The sequence below is a fragment of the Mustela nivalis genome (genome assembly GCF_964662115.1).
Source record: "Mustela nivalis genome assembly, chromosome: 1".
Classification (NCBI taxonomy): Eukaryota; Metazoa; Chordata; class Mammalia; order Carnivora; family Mustelidae; genus Mustela; species Mustela nivalis.
In genome coordinates this window covers 65,539,629-65,554,159 of record NC_139020.1, presented here as the reverse complement: position 1 = coordinate 65,554,159, position 14,531 = coordinate 65,539,629, and the positions used below count along the sequence as shown (strand labels likewise).

At 39.2% G+C, this 14,531-nt stretch overlaps 1 long non-coding RNA gene across 4 annotated transcripts in view; it reads right to left on the bottom strand.

Moving 5' to 3' along the window:
• Positions 1-14,531, bottom strand: part of LOC309853823 — a 29,471-nt gene that overhangs the window by 13,668 nt on the left and 1,272 nt on the right. Inside the window, exons 2-4 of one of the 4 annotated variants that reach the window (XR_014305966.1) lie at positions 10,583-10,670; positions 9,090-9,283; positions 5,998-6,050 (exon numbers count right to left, since the gene is read on the bottom strand). This is a non-coding gene — a long non-coding RNA (uncharacterized lncRNA). Of the gene's footprint in view, positions 1-5,997; positions 6,051-8,814; positions 8,902-9,089; positions 9,284-10,582; positions 10,671-14,531 lie in introns of those variants that run through there. The other 3 variants (XR_014305967.1, XR_014305969.1, XR_014305968.1) reach the window with 3 other exon arrangements.

Here is a 14,531-nt window from a genome sequence, read left to right as displayed (position 1 = left end):
AAAAAATCATAGTACCTGAGAAAGTGGTAATAGACTTTATCTTCTTCTACCTCATATTCCTCTTTGAAGTTTTCTCCTTCCCAAGAAAACTCGAGATTTGCTATGCCCTCCCCAAAGGAGAAATGGCAGGAGAGGATAACATCCATGGAAGGGCGGACCCGTGACTCTTCTATACACACTGAGAATCTCAAAGAAGAGAGGAAGTTAGTGAAGTGTTTATAAAGGCCATTGAAGTCTATCAGGTAGATTTTAATAACAGGTAAAACAAATCATTCTAGCTATTTCAAACAGGAAGAAATTTAGTACAGAAAATTAGACGTTTACAGAATCACTGGAAAGCTGGGAGGAACAAACCCAAAGTAAGGCACAGAAGGTGAGACTAGCAGTGTGTGTGTCCTGTTCTGCCTCACATTTTCCTGGGCTCAGGGCAGCATTTCACAGCTGGTCTGCCAGGGCAGCTGCTGTCTCTGCCATACCAGGAAGCTGGCAAATCAGGAAGTCATCACTGCAAATAGGGACTCCAGAGCCAAACTGCCTCTGCTAGATTCACATTGGCAAGAGAAAGCGCATGCATGCTGGGTGCACCATCACCATTCCCCCCACTTTAATCACTTGGCAGTTGAATGCCCGAGCAAATGTATCTGACGGGCAGAGTTTAAGCCATCCCCAGAACCCAAACTGTAAAGCAATCTTGGAAATGTAGTTTTTACTGTCTAGTCTCAGCAAGCCAGGAAGGCAAATCAGAAAGGCAGAAACAGATTTTTAGTAAGTCAATCTATTCTACTTGCCACAAATACCTACTGGTCTGGGCAGAGTATTCATGAGTAGGAGCTGAGGGCTTTGAGGAACACAGCCAAACACTCAGTATTATTCATGGACTCATGACATGGAATACATTTCTGATATGTTGGCGCTGGAGGAAGGCTCAGAGATCATCTGATTCAATCTTTTCAAAACCGTTTTTTCTAAAGCCCTCGCCAGAATTTGTCACTGACAGACAGGGAAAGAACAAATCAGTGAGACCTCCACCCCTTCACCAATACAATCAGAACCACCCCTCTCTAATTTACTTTATAAATTAGGCTTCTGAGGATAGTGTCTGAAAAAATGAGGTAATATGAAATATAAGAAAAAACAGGTGAAGTACCAAGGGAAAATCCAAATGGTGAAAGCTCATAGGTGAAAGCACCCAGCAAAAAAACAGCCAGAGAGATATGCAGTAGGGTACATTCCAAATGAACAACAGAAGCAATCGGCTCTTTCATCAGTAGCAATCATGTGGCTCTTGGTGGGGCTGGGCATGGACACTTTCCAGAGTGCAGAGACCATATCTTAACCATCATGTTTCACCAGTGCCCAGCACAGGACTTGACAAAGTTAAAAAAAAAAAAAAATACCCAGTATGATTTTATGTGTCAATGTGACTGAGTCATAGGTCAAACATTTGGTCAAACATTATTTGGGGCATGTCTTTGAAGGTATTTTTGGATGAGATCAATATTTGAGCTGATAAACTGAGCTGACGGCCCTCTCTAAGGTGGGTGGCCCTCAACCAATCAGTCAACAGCCTGAATGAAACAAAAAGGTTGGCCCTCCCTTGAGTAATAGGGAACTGCAGTGTGGCTGTTTAAGCTGGACTTCAAACTGAAACACAGATAGACTCTTTTTGGGTCTTAAGCCTTCAGACTTGGACTGGAACTATATCATCTCAGCTTGCTCACTGCAGAGATTCTGGGACTTCTCACCTCCATAATCACATGATCTCTTCATATAGATTTTGTTTGTTCTATTGCTCTGAGAATTGTGACTAATACATCAAATGACATTTATTAAGTGTTTACAATGCATCAGACATATTCTAAGAGATTTTCCTGAATTTAATTCATGTAATCTGTACACTAACATGGAGGTAGTTTCTCTTATTATCCCCGATTTACACTGAGAAAACCAAGACACAGTGGGGTGAAGTAAGTTGCTTAGGGACACACAGCTAGTAAGTGGTAGAGCTATGATTCAAGCCCAGGCAATCTGGCCCCACCGGCCTCCATCTGAACTGTGTTCTTCCATCTAACAGTGGACGACCGACCTAAACTTGATGAAAGAATCAACATCTAATTAAATAAATGAATGAATATCTTTTTCAATATTCCTTTGGCTATTCGAGGTCTTTTCTGGTTCCACATAAATTTTAGGATTATTTGTTCCATTTCTTTGAAAAAGATGAATGGTACTTTGATAGGAATTGCATTAAATGTGTAGATTGCTTTAGGTAGCATAGACATTTTCACAATATTTATTCTTCCATCCAGGAGTATGGAACATATTTCCATTTCTTTGTGTCTTCCTCAATTTATGTCATGAGTACTTTATAGTTTTCTGAGTATAGATTCTTTGGCTCTTTGGTTAGGTTTATTCCTAGGTATCTTACGGTTTTGGGTGCAACTGTAAAAAAGGATTGACTCTTTAATTTCTCTTTCTTCTGTCTTCTTGTTGGTGTAGAAAAATGCAACTGATTTCTGTGCATTGATTTTATATCCTGACACTTTACTGAATTCCTGTACAAGTTCTAGAGGTTTTGGAGTGGAGTCTTTTGGGTTTTCCACATATAGTATCATATCATCTGTGAAGAGTGATAATTTGACTTCTTCTTTGCTGATTTGGATGCCTTTAATTTCCTTTTGTTGTCTGATTGCTGTGGCTAGAACTTCTAGTACTATGTTGAATAGCAGTGGTGATAATGGACATCCCTTCCGTGTTCCTGACCTTAGCGGAAAAGCTTTCAGTTTTTCTCCATTGAGAATGACATTTGTGGTGGGTTTTTCATAGATGGCTTTGATAATATTGAGGTATGTGCCCTCTATCCCTATTCTTTGAAGAGTTTTGATCAGGAAGGGATGCTGTACTTTGTCAAATGCTTTTTCAGCATCTATTGAGAGTATCATATGGTTCTTGTTCTTTCTCTTATTGATGTGTTGTATCACATTGATTGATTTGCAGATGTTGAACCAACCTTGCAGCCCTGGAATAAATCCCACTTGGTCGTGGTGAATAAACCACAATGAGATATCACCTTACACCAGTCAGAATGGCTAAAATTAACAAGTCAGGAAATGACAGATGCTGGTGAGGATGCGGAGAATGGGGAACCCTCCTACACTGTTGGTGGGAATGCAGGCTGGTGCAACCACTCTGGAAAACAGCATGGAGGCTCCTCAAAATGTTGAAATAGAACTACCCTACAACCCATAAATTGCACTACTGGGTATTTACCCTAAAGATACAAACGTAGTGATCCGAAGGGGCACATGCACCTGAATGTTTATAGCAGCAATGCCCACAACAGCCAAACTATGGAAAGAACCTAGATGTCCATCAACAGATGAATGGATCAAGAAGATGTGGTATATATACACAATGGAATACTATGCAGCCATCAAAAGAAATGATATCTTGCTATTTGCGATGACGTGGATGGAACTAGAGGGTATCATGCTTAGCGAAATAAGTTAAGCGGAGAAAGACAACTAATAACATGATCTCCCTGATATGAGGAAGTGGAGATGCAGCATGGAGGGTTAAGGGGGTAGGAGAAGAATAAATGAAACAAGATGGGATTGGGAGGGAGACAAACCATAAGTGACTCTTAATCTCACAAAACAAACTGAGGGCTGCTGGGGGGAGGGGGGTTGGGAGAAGGGGGATGGGGTTATGGACATTGGGGGGGTATGTGGTATGGTGAGTGCTGTGAAGTGTGTAAACCTGGCGATTCACAGACCTGTACCCCTGGGGATAAAAATATATTATATGTTTATAAAAAATAAAAAAATTTTAAAAATGAATGAATATAAAGGAAGACAAATGAGAAAGGAAAGAAGGAGGCAAGGAGAAACAACCTACATAACCTTCAGAAGGATGATATGCATATAAAACATGAAATATTTTCTTGCCTAAATTGTTATTTCTCTGATGTGGTTGCAACCAAGAAACGGTGGATTATAGTTATTAAAAAATTCCTGTGTGAAGATTTGTAAATCTAAGTTCTCATTCTTTTTTTTTTTTTTTTTTTTTTTTTTTCTTAACAAGCTCCATGCCCATCGCAGAACCCATAGTGGAGCTCAAACTTACAACCCTGAGATCAAGACCAAAGCTGAGATCAAGAGGCAGATCCTTAACTGACTAAGCCACCCAGGCACCCCTATGTTCTAGTTCTATGCCCCCCTTACTAGTCATTTGGCAATGGGTGAGTTACTTATTCTCTCTGAGTTACAGTTTCCTAGTGTATAATTATGATAAAAATACCTCCCCTGGGGCTGTTACAAAATACCTTGGGACCTCAGGGCTGTTTTTATATGAGATGGCTCTGTCATTTACCAGAGAAACAGAAAGAGAGGACCGGATGGGTGGATACCTTAGTAAGCTGCCCCTCTTCCCAATCTCTCATAAAAATATGTGGCTTACTCATGAGAGCCCCTAATTCTAGCTTCTCAGGTTATACCCAGGAAGCCCTGCTGCAGCCGAACCCCTTCTGGTCTGGTCCCAAGGGAAAGGGCCTCAGACTCGGGAATCTGAAGACTCTGGACAAAAAATCATGAAACGCAATCTACTGATGATGTAATTGGTAATATAAATATAAAGTAATATAAAGGTAATATAAAGGCCTTCTGACTGATGTGTCTGCAGATGGTGCTACTTAAATCTGAATCACTCTTTTGTCTATCTCAATCTGCTATTTCTAGAACATTGTGTTTTAGTGTCCCAGTTTCTAAGAAATTGAGGCAAAAGCTCAGCAAACAGCTAATAATGTGAGAATACATTTTCAAAACTGTAGAAAGGTACTGTGTCTATAGCACTCACTATAATACCTAGCACACAGTATTAGGCTAACAATATTGCTAGAAAAATAATTTTAAAATTATTCGAACTCATACACCTTTCTCTTTCTCACCTATATATACACCTCATTCTTTTATCTGGTTGGTTTTTCTTGGCTATGAAGGGATTGCCTCTTTACATACAAACACAGAGTAATCAAGCATCAAAAGAAAAGAGCCAGTAAATGTAATTTGATGGACCAGGCCTTGCATTGACTCTGAGTAGAACTCTGGAGCTTGAGGATGTCTTCGAGCTGCTGCTACCTTTGGCAGAACTGCTGCAGGTCCCTGAGAGATGGCCTATGCCTGAAATCTGTAAATATGTTTGACCACTTTGTAGAGTAGTTATATTGCAGGTTTTGGACATATGTGTTTCTATAAAGCGTTTTTGCATAGATACTTTTGGTTTGTTGAACTACATTAAGAGTTTCAATTTCTGTACACTGTTTGTCCCACTATTTCTGAAGAATTGAGAACGAAGAATTACCAAAAACCCTGCATTGACTGCCTATCCAGAATTTTCAGGACAGGCCAGATTTCAAATATTCTGTGATACTGTACCCTTAGCCAACATTTGTCAAAGTCACTTTAAGTGGGGAGGAATGTCTAGATATTTTTGTTTTGGTTAGAGAAGTTCCAATTACGGGTGTGAATAACTGTAATTATCTAATAAAGACTCAAATGAACAAAGCAAATTGGTGGTGGTTCTCATTAAAAAAAAATAAACAACACTTTTTGGGGCACCTGGGTGGCTCAGTTAGTTAAGGATCTGCCTTCAGCTCAGGTCATGATCCCAGAATCCTGGAATCAAGGCCAATGTTGAGCCTGCTTCTCCCTCTCCCCGCTGAGCAACCCTCTCTCTCTATCTCTCCGTCTCTCTCTCTCAAATAAATAAGTAAAATCTTTTTTTTTTTTTTGTATCTGTTAGATTTTCCCATCTGTTCTTCACTATTACCTGTGAAACAAATATAGCATTGTTATTTCCATTTAACAAATGAAAAGACTGAGGTTCAGAGAGATTAAATCACTTGCTTATTCTTTTTTAAATCTCCAAATGACCATTTTTCTCACTATTCCCAAAACTGTTTCAGAAATATCCACAAAGTTTCTTTGAAAAGTGACTCACCTGCATCATGAACAAGCAGCAGTATGTCAACAACCACCAAAAAGAAAGACATTCTGTAAGGAACAAAAAGAAAGGTAGAAAATTTGTCTCAGCCAAGAAAGAATATTGGCCAGCATAACCCAGCCATGTCCTGCTGGGTCTGAGGAAGGCCTCACGGGCACCCCCTCCAGGCTGGACACCCACCACACGTACTGTCAGCAGACAGGCTGCCGCACCTCGGCATTCTCTGTGGGATACCCCCTGAATCCAGGTCACTCAGGCTGATACTATGCTTATTTGTTGGATTTGCTATATGAACCCAGAACTCTATTTCTATAATGCCCAAATCTGTCTCTCTGGGTGAGTCACATTTGAATTCATCTGGATCAGAGTAAGCCGCAAGATAATATTTGAGGGGTCAAGAAGAGCTTTCCAATTGTTGCTGACCTTCTGGATGTTGCCAGGGGAAAGTCAGCAGTGGAAGGGGTTTAAGAGTAAATAACGCAAGTGTGTCTGAGAAGTTATGGAGTGATGCTTCCCAAACAGAGAAAAATGACCACGAGACAGTACTAAATCAGTCTGCCCAGCCAGGGCTGGATTTTAATAGGAATGGAATTAACAAGCTTAGGGCAGCTCTGGAAGAGGTAGGAGAAAGGGCTCAGGGAGCACTCAGTCCCTTTGAGAAACCCTGACACAAATGTACATCTCTGTATGGGTGAAGTCAATCTTACTCACTGGCTAGATCCAATCTCCCTCCCTCTCAAGATGCCCCCACAGTCCAAGTTCCACCAGTACCATCCCTAAGTCATGGTGCTAACCCAACATTCACCACCCTCGCCTGCCCCTCTCCATACCAACTTATCATTCAAAACTCTGCCCAACTAGCACTTCTTCCCGAAGTCCTCCCTGATCCCAGTCTGGTTCCTCATTCCCCCTTTTATATTTTGAATATACTTTTGTCATTGCATAGATCACATTATATAGCAATTATTTCTGTACATGTTCTGTTGGCCCTTACTATTTTGGAGAAATAAAGATTAAGATGACCATATCCTTTCAGCATACTTTCCTGCCTCCTCTTCTTCCTATGATCTATTAAGGGGGGAAAAAATCCACCACAGTCTTCAAGGTCTATGATATACCATACTAGTAGTGGCTATATATCACATGCCTATGAATGACAAATGTAATCTTAAAAACAAGCCCATGAAATAGGTGCTATTATTGTTCCCATTTACAAGTGAAGAAACTAAAGCATAGAGAGGGTAAATAATTCATCCAAGGTCATACAGAATCAAGACTCTCACCTTTCAGGTTAGCTGAAATCTGCATGTCACCTAAATTCTGTCCTGACAAAGCTCTGCAACTTCACCACACACTGTGGGAAGTCCTACTACCCAGAGCATCCAGCAAGAGAAGAAGAGCCCATCCACTGATGAAGCAGGTAGTTTGTGGAATATTACAATAAGTAATATTGTATGTAATATTGTATGTAATAAGACTCTATTCTAGAGTCTTATTAGGTCCTGGAGAATATGCACTCTGTAGCTTTGAATATTAACAGATACAGAAGAACGAGAGAATAAAGGAACAGTGCTCACCAGCCAATGATCAAATAAAACACTTCTGGGGTCAGTGGGACAAGTGGAAAGATTCTTTACCAAGCTTATATATTCTGACTAGGAATATGACTAGTGAATGACTAGATTCAGAAAATATCCCCCTGTTGTATACACAGTAAAAAATTTGAAAGACATATCTAAAGTAATATAAAATTTAAAAGGCAATATGCAGGGACGCCTGGGTGGCTCAGTTGGTTGAGCAGCTGCCTTCGGCTCAGGTCATGATCCCAGCGTCCTGGGATCGAGTCCCACATCGGGCTCCTTGCTCAGCGGGGAGCCTGCTTCTCCCTCAGCCTCTGCCTGCCACTCTGTCTGCCTGTGCTCACTCTCTCTCCCTCTCTCTCTAATAAATAAATTTTTTAAAAAATCTTAAAAAAAAAAAAAAAGGCAATATGCAGCTAACAGCTACCAGAGCTATAGTCAACAGAGAGAGAGAGAGAGAAAGATTGCAGACAAAAGTCATGGAGAAAAAAAAGTTGTAAGAATGCAATATGCCTTTTCAACTCAATACAATTTCATTATCTATTTCCAAGATATTTATTTCCTGGGAAAGTTTTTCATCATTAGGAAAGACATAAATCTTAAAGCCTTCTCAATTCTTAAAGCCTTCTCAATTGTCCCACCTCAGTAGATCTAATCTTTGTTCTTCTCTACTTCCATTATATTTTGTATTTTTATACAGTACTCCTTCATTTAATAAAGCATATTTTATTCTAATAACAATTAGATTCATTATAATAGTAATACAGATTCACTGTAAAAACACGTTTGAAAGAATATTACAATCTTTTGTAAGTCCATCACCCAGACAACCACTATTAGCATTTTGGAATTTTCTCTTTCAATCTTTTATATGTGTACTTTTTTAAAGAGAACTCAGTTTGTATAGACATTTAAGCACCCAGCTTAAATGTAGGACACTCTTTTGCAAGCATTTCTCAAATCATCACTACAAATATTCTTACAACCTGGTTTACTTTATTATATAATTATTTGTATGCATATCTTAACACCTTTACTGGACTGTAAGTTCCCTAAGGGCAACGGTGGGTTCTCTTTGTCTTCTCTATGTCCATTATGGTATTCCATATGTTTGAGGTGCCCATAAGTCATTTTAACACATAATCAAAATTAAACTGGATCTGGAGTTACAAAGTTTACTATATAACAGGAAAGTGAAAGGAAAAAAAAACACAGAAAAAAAGCAATTTCATACCTTAGCAAAGAAGAGTATTAACTATACTGAAACAAAAAACTCCAACAGTGTACTCAGGTATTGCTTCTAGGGCTGCTACCGTTTGCACCTCTTGTTTACAGAGCAACTATGGGAAGTCTATGAATGAGCTCTATTCAGAAACATACGTGTAAAGGAACCAGATACAGCTGGAGTGGACAGCTAAATGCTTCCGTCACATTACCCTTCATTTGGCTCCCAGTTCACAATCATAGCCAACAACCTCTCTAAATAGTCTGTTTATTGAAAGAGCTTACCTGTATCGTGGCTGGTCCCTCTGATCAACCAGGTACGAAGAAAGTAAGGAGGAGTCAGCATGTCTTTGAAAGAACAGTTGTGTGGTAGTCCCCAGGGAGAAGTCTTGGTGATACTGTTACCACCAAGTTGTTGCAGCAAAAGGTCAGTAAAGATCTCCATGAGACTTAGTATTTTTAATAGCTGCATTTGTTGGCTAAAAAAGGAAGTGTTTGCAAGGCATTATGGTGAAAGAGAAACCCAAAGAACAGCATAATGTCCAATACTGGGGAATCATTCTGTGCCCATTAAAAAAAAATAAATCACATTTTTGTAAAAGAATTAAATGGCACAGAAAATGCTCACTATACAATTTTTAGTGAGAAATAAAAATACAAAACAATATATGTTTACATGTATGTATGATTTCAACCTTGTGGGAAAAAAATATGTGCATCTAGAAAAAGGAAAGAAATATGCGAAAAGGTTTGCACTGGTTACTTCTGGATGGTGAGATTATGTGTGATTTTAGTAGTTTTCATTACATATTTCTGAATTTTCTATAGTGACCTTTTATATTTACATTATGATAAATACATTATAAATGGAAAAATAAGGAAATAGAACTTATATCCATAATGTATAGAGAGTGAAGGTACAGGAAGGAGAGGAAATGAAATTTAGTCTCTATCTTCTTAAGGGTAAGTATGATTTTTATCTCTATTAACCTGTAAGCCCAAGTTCTATAGTGGGCATCTTTTTATTAGGGTGCATTTCCCCCACAGCATATGGATTACTGGGTCTGGGGCTGAATTGGGCTGCCTCATCCTTACACTCACTGCATAGCCCAGGTGGACTCTAGACCAGAGTCTGAAGAACACTTCTCCTTGTAAGTAGACTTGATAAACAAAGCCAAAAAGACTGGAACAGGAGGCCTCCTGCTGGGGGTGGGGACCAGGGACAGCCTTGCCCTGAATCCTTCACCCCACCTGACCATATACAAAGCAGTTAGTTTGGATCTTCAGAACCTCTCAGTTCCTCCAATCACTTTTAGTGGCTGAGGGAAGAAAATATTTAATAAGTTTCAAAATAAACAAAACTATATCCATTAACATGGGCTGTTGAGTGATGTCTTTTTTTAAGCTCCTACAACATCTAACATAGGTTAGTTTTTACATGGCATGCTCAGTAAAATAACTAGGAAAGGGAACATAAATGAGTGAAATAATTGTGATCAGTTTATATCACTTCTCTAACTCATGCTATAGGGCTTGAGGCTTGACATACATTTGAATACCCCCCTGACACAGAAGAGAAACATCCTGAATCTACCAAGAAACAGTAACAAGAAACCAGGAAGAATACATTGTACTCAGATATAAGGTTCTTTCTACAGGTGCCACTTTCCACAGACTGCTCCAAGCCTGGCAATCTTTTCATGTATATCTACATGAACTAATAAAGAAATGGGATAGAGAGCTTCCAGAAAGAAAAGAATTAGAGATGGTCTCCTCACCTGTATTCATACCTCTCTCACCATGCTCTAGACCAATTTGTCATTTCAAGCTACACTCTTCCTTTACACCATATCATAACAGCACACTCTAGATTTGGGGGGGCAAAGTCACAATTTTAAATACTTTCATTATTCTCCAAAGTGTGGCAACACCTGGCTATTGTAACCACTGGCACAAAGCACATGGGCCAAACCAGCCAGACACACAAGGGGTTCCAGGGGCAGGGACTGTTGGCCAGGCACAGAGGGAGGCGGCTCAGGGCATAGCTGAATAACCACAGGGCAGGCATCTAGCCTGGGACCTGGGCTGTGAAATGGACGGGGATGTGACGTGGAGCCAGTGGGCCACTGAAGGCCACACTAAGGACTAGGGACTTGATTCTAGAATAGGAAGTTCTGAAGTACTGGGAGGAGGGCAGGTTTTTGAAAAAGGGATGAGTGTTAGGAAGCTGAATGCTATTTCCTGACTGTAGACCGGAGTAAGCTAGGAAGGTTCTGTTGGGATATTTCTTAGCTCTGACCCATACCGCCTATTCTGCGGCAAGGAATGGGACACAGACACAGGCTGTCATTTCCTTCTTGTTTTTGTCATTCTTTCTCAAGAAATACCTTATTTTCCTTTCCTCCAATTCCATATGTCTTGTCCTATTTCTATCAAAAGCTTTCTAATTGCAGCAGCCTGGAAAGTTGCCTTTATTCTGAATTTTCATAGTATTTGGTTATGCATCTGTATGCCAGCTACCAAATGCTACTTTCTATTTCAGTAACTTTAGATTTATAACAGTTTTATTGAGATAAAATTCATATACCATACAATTTGTTTACCTAAAGCATACATAATTCCATGGTTTTTTTTTTTAGTATATTCACAAGTTGTACAACCAGCATCACACTCAACTTTAGAACATTTTCATCACCCTGAAAAGAAACTCTGTGTCAACCAGTCACTCCTCATTCCCTCCTCCCTCAACCCCTGGCAGCTACTAATCTATCTTCTGTTTTTACAGATTTGCCTATTTTGGACATTTCCTATAAATGGAATGACACATTATATGGTCTTTTGTGACTGGTTTCTTTCACTTACATGTTCTCATAAGGTTTTCAAAATTTATCCATGCTGCAACACGTGTTAGCACTTCATTTATTTTTATTGCCAAGTAAAATTCCATTGTATAGATAATCACATTTTATTTGTCAGTTTATCAGTTGATACAACTTTGGGTTGTTTCCATGTTTTGGCTATGATAAATATGCCACCATGAACATTTCTGTATAAATTTTTTTGTGAACATGTTTTCAGTTCTCTTGGATCTATACCTATGAGTGGAACTGCTGGGTTACATGGTAATTCTTTTTTTTTTTTTTTTTTTTAATTAACCTTTTGAGGAAATACCAGCATTGTTTCCAGAGTAATTATACCATATTATATCTCCAGCAGCAGTGCAGGAGGGTTCCAATTTCTCTACATCCTCATTCACATGCATTATTTTTTGGTTTTAGACATCCTAGTGGGTATGAAAGGTATCTCTTCGTAGTTTTGATTTGCATTTGTTAATCATATTGAGCATCTTTTCATGAATTTATTGGATGTTTGTACATCTTCTTTAAAGAAATGTCTATCAGATCCTTTGCCCATTTTTAAATTGGATTATTTGTTTTATTATGGGTTGCTGTTTAATTTCTGTTACTTTAAGTATTTTAAAGGCAATGATTGTGTTTGGTCAAAATCATAAACTTTGGAGTCATATTCCATTATTTGGTTATCCAGCTCCATCAGAACTATGTGACTTGGCAAGCTACTTAATTTTTCCACAGTTCAGTTTTCTTATCTGTAAAATAGGAGTAATAATACCTACCTTACAGAATGAGTATAAGGATTAAATAAAATAATGACTACAGAGCCCTTAGGATAGTGCCTGGCACTTAGAAAACAACCAATAAATGTTAGTCATTATTATTAGTTATCTCAATACATTTCCAACGTAGAGTTAACAGTTTTTACACACAAGAGGTGCTCCATGAGTACCTGAGAATGAATAAACTTGGACTAGAAGTACTTTCGTTGTTTAGTTGTTGCTATCACTAGCTATTTATCAAAAGGCAAAACAACCCAATTATGGAACATATGCTGAGCAAGTGGATAAAATTAGAAGGATACATAGCCCCTGAAATTCCCAGGAGAGTCACGAAGGAAAATATCTTCTCAGGTATGAGAAAAACCCCTAAATGGAGTGACCTCGATGACAGTAATCATCAGGATGCTTTTATAGCCCTAACAAATGCTTAGCCAAAGACATCTAGATCCAAAAATGCCATTGTCATTATTTGAATCTTCAAAAAATTTCAATAAAGAAAACTAGTTTGGGGAAAGATACTCAGGAAAGCCTCAGAATCTATCAATTCTCCAACAAGAATACACTAAGGCAGAGAAAGAAACTGCTAAGGATAGCCAAACTGTAGACCTTAACCAACAAAACTGGCTGCAAACTCACTCTGGGCCCCTGTAACTATAGAGGCCATTGCCTCCTCATGATGGATTTAAAGACTATGGATCCCTCTTCTTTCAATGCTGCTTTAAAGAGAGAGTAACTAGCTTTTTGAGATCTGGGCTACGGTTGGTAGGAAGATGGCAGAATTTTAAGCCATCCAGGCCAAACTGGATAAACCAAACTGAGAGGGATTCCACAATGGGAAGAACTCAAAGCAACTGACCTTTATCTGACAACTAATGAGGAGACATGGAGTCAGGGGAGGAGGGGGAGAGATGGATTGAAATAATGAAAGCAGTGCTTCAGAGTGCCTATTGGAATCCAGAGGTAGCTAGAATGAAGGTAGAAATCCAGTTTAGGAGGCTTGGTGTCTTGATATAACTAGGGGACAGGACAATAAGCATAAATTTGGGGAGCTAAAACTCGGGGGCAACGAGAATTCAGACCAACCTCTCAAATTGTAATCCCTAAAAGATGGCATGACCCAGGCCGAAAACCACAGTTTATGCAGGAAATTGTGCCATCGTGACTGAAGCCTGCTCTCAACTTTCTCTTTACCTGATCATGATAAAACAAGTGTGAGAGAGTAATAGTTATAACAATAAGTATTGTTATTACTGTTAATAATAATAATAATTGCCACTACTCCTGGAGTATTTACTTTGAACTATGTACTATGGTAAGCAGTTTAGATATAGCCTTATAATGACTCTAGAAACAGACAATAGTCTTCATAATCAAAGCTTAAGGAGATTAAGTAACAAAATCAGAATTTAATAAGAGAAATCTGATGTCCAGAGGTAGGATCTGAAACCAGCTAGTTGCGTTTAGGAAAGGATTCTCCACTTAGCTTTTTTCCTGTTTTTTCCGCAGTCAGTTGGGCAATAAGGCCATCTTAATCAGGTATGCCCAAACCTATTCGTGCATTTATTTCATTTACTCACTATTTATTGAGCACATACTATGTCTCAGGGAGGGGTGCCCTGGTAAATAGACACAGTTCCTGCCCCCAGGAAATGCAGACAGGATGGCTGAAGGAGGAAGTGCCCTTCATTTGATGTCCGTTCTTTTTTCAATAACATCCTAATCAGACTTATCCTGAAATATAGTCAGTTTGACCCAAGAGTCATTTGATGGTTAAGTTTTTTTTTTTTTTTAATTTTTAAATTTCTTTTCAGTGTTGATGGTTGAGTTTTGATAAGTGGACCAATATGCCATATACTCTCACAATTTCCTGAAATTCATATCCCTCTCCCTAGATGATGCATTATGCTGTCTCCTCTGCCCTTCACACTCTCCAGTAACCCCACTGCGTCTCTGACACCTCCTTCAGCTAGATGCAAGACTAGCTGTCTTCACATCACTGTGAAGGACAAGAAGCCACCGATGCTCTGTCAGCTCCCACAGGGTTTTCAGAACTCACAGGCTGCCTGAATAGCTTTAAGGCCTACTGCTGAGTT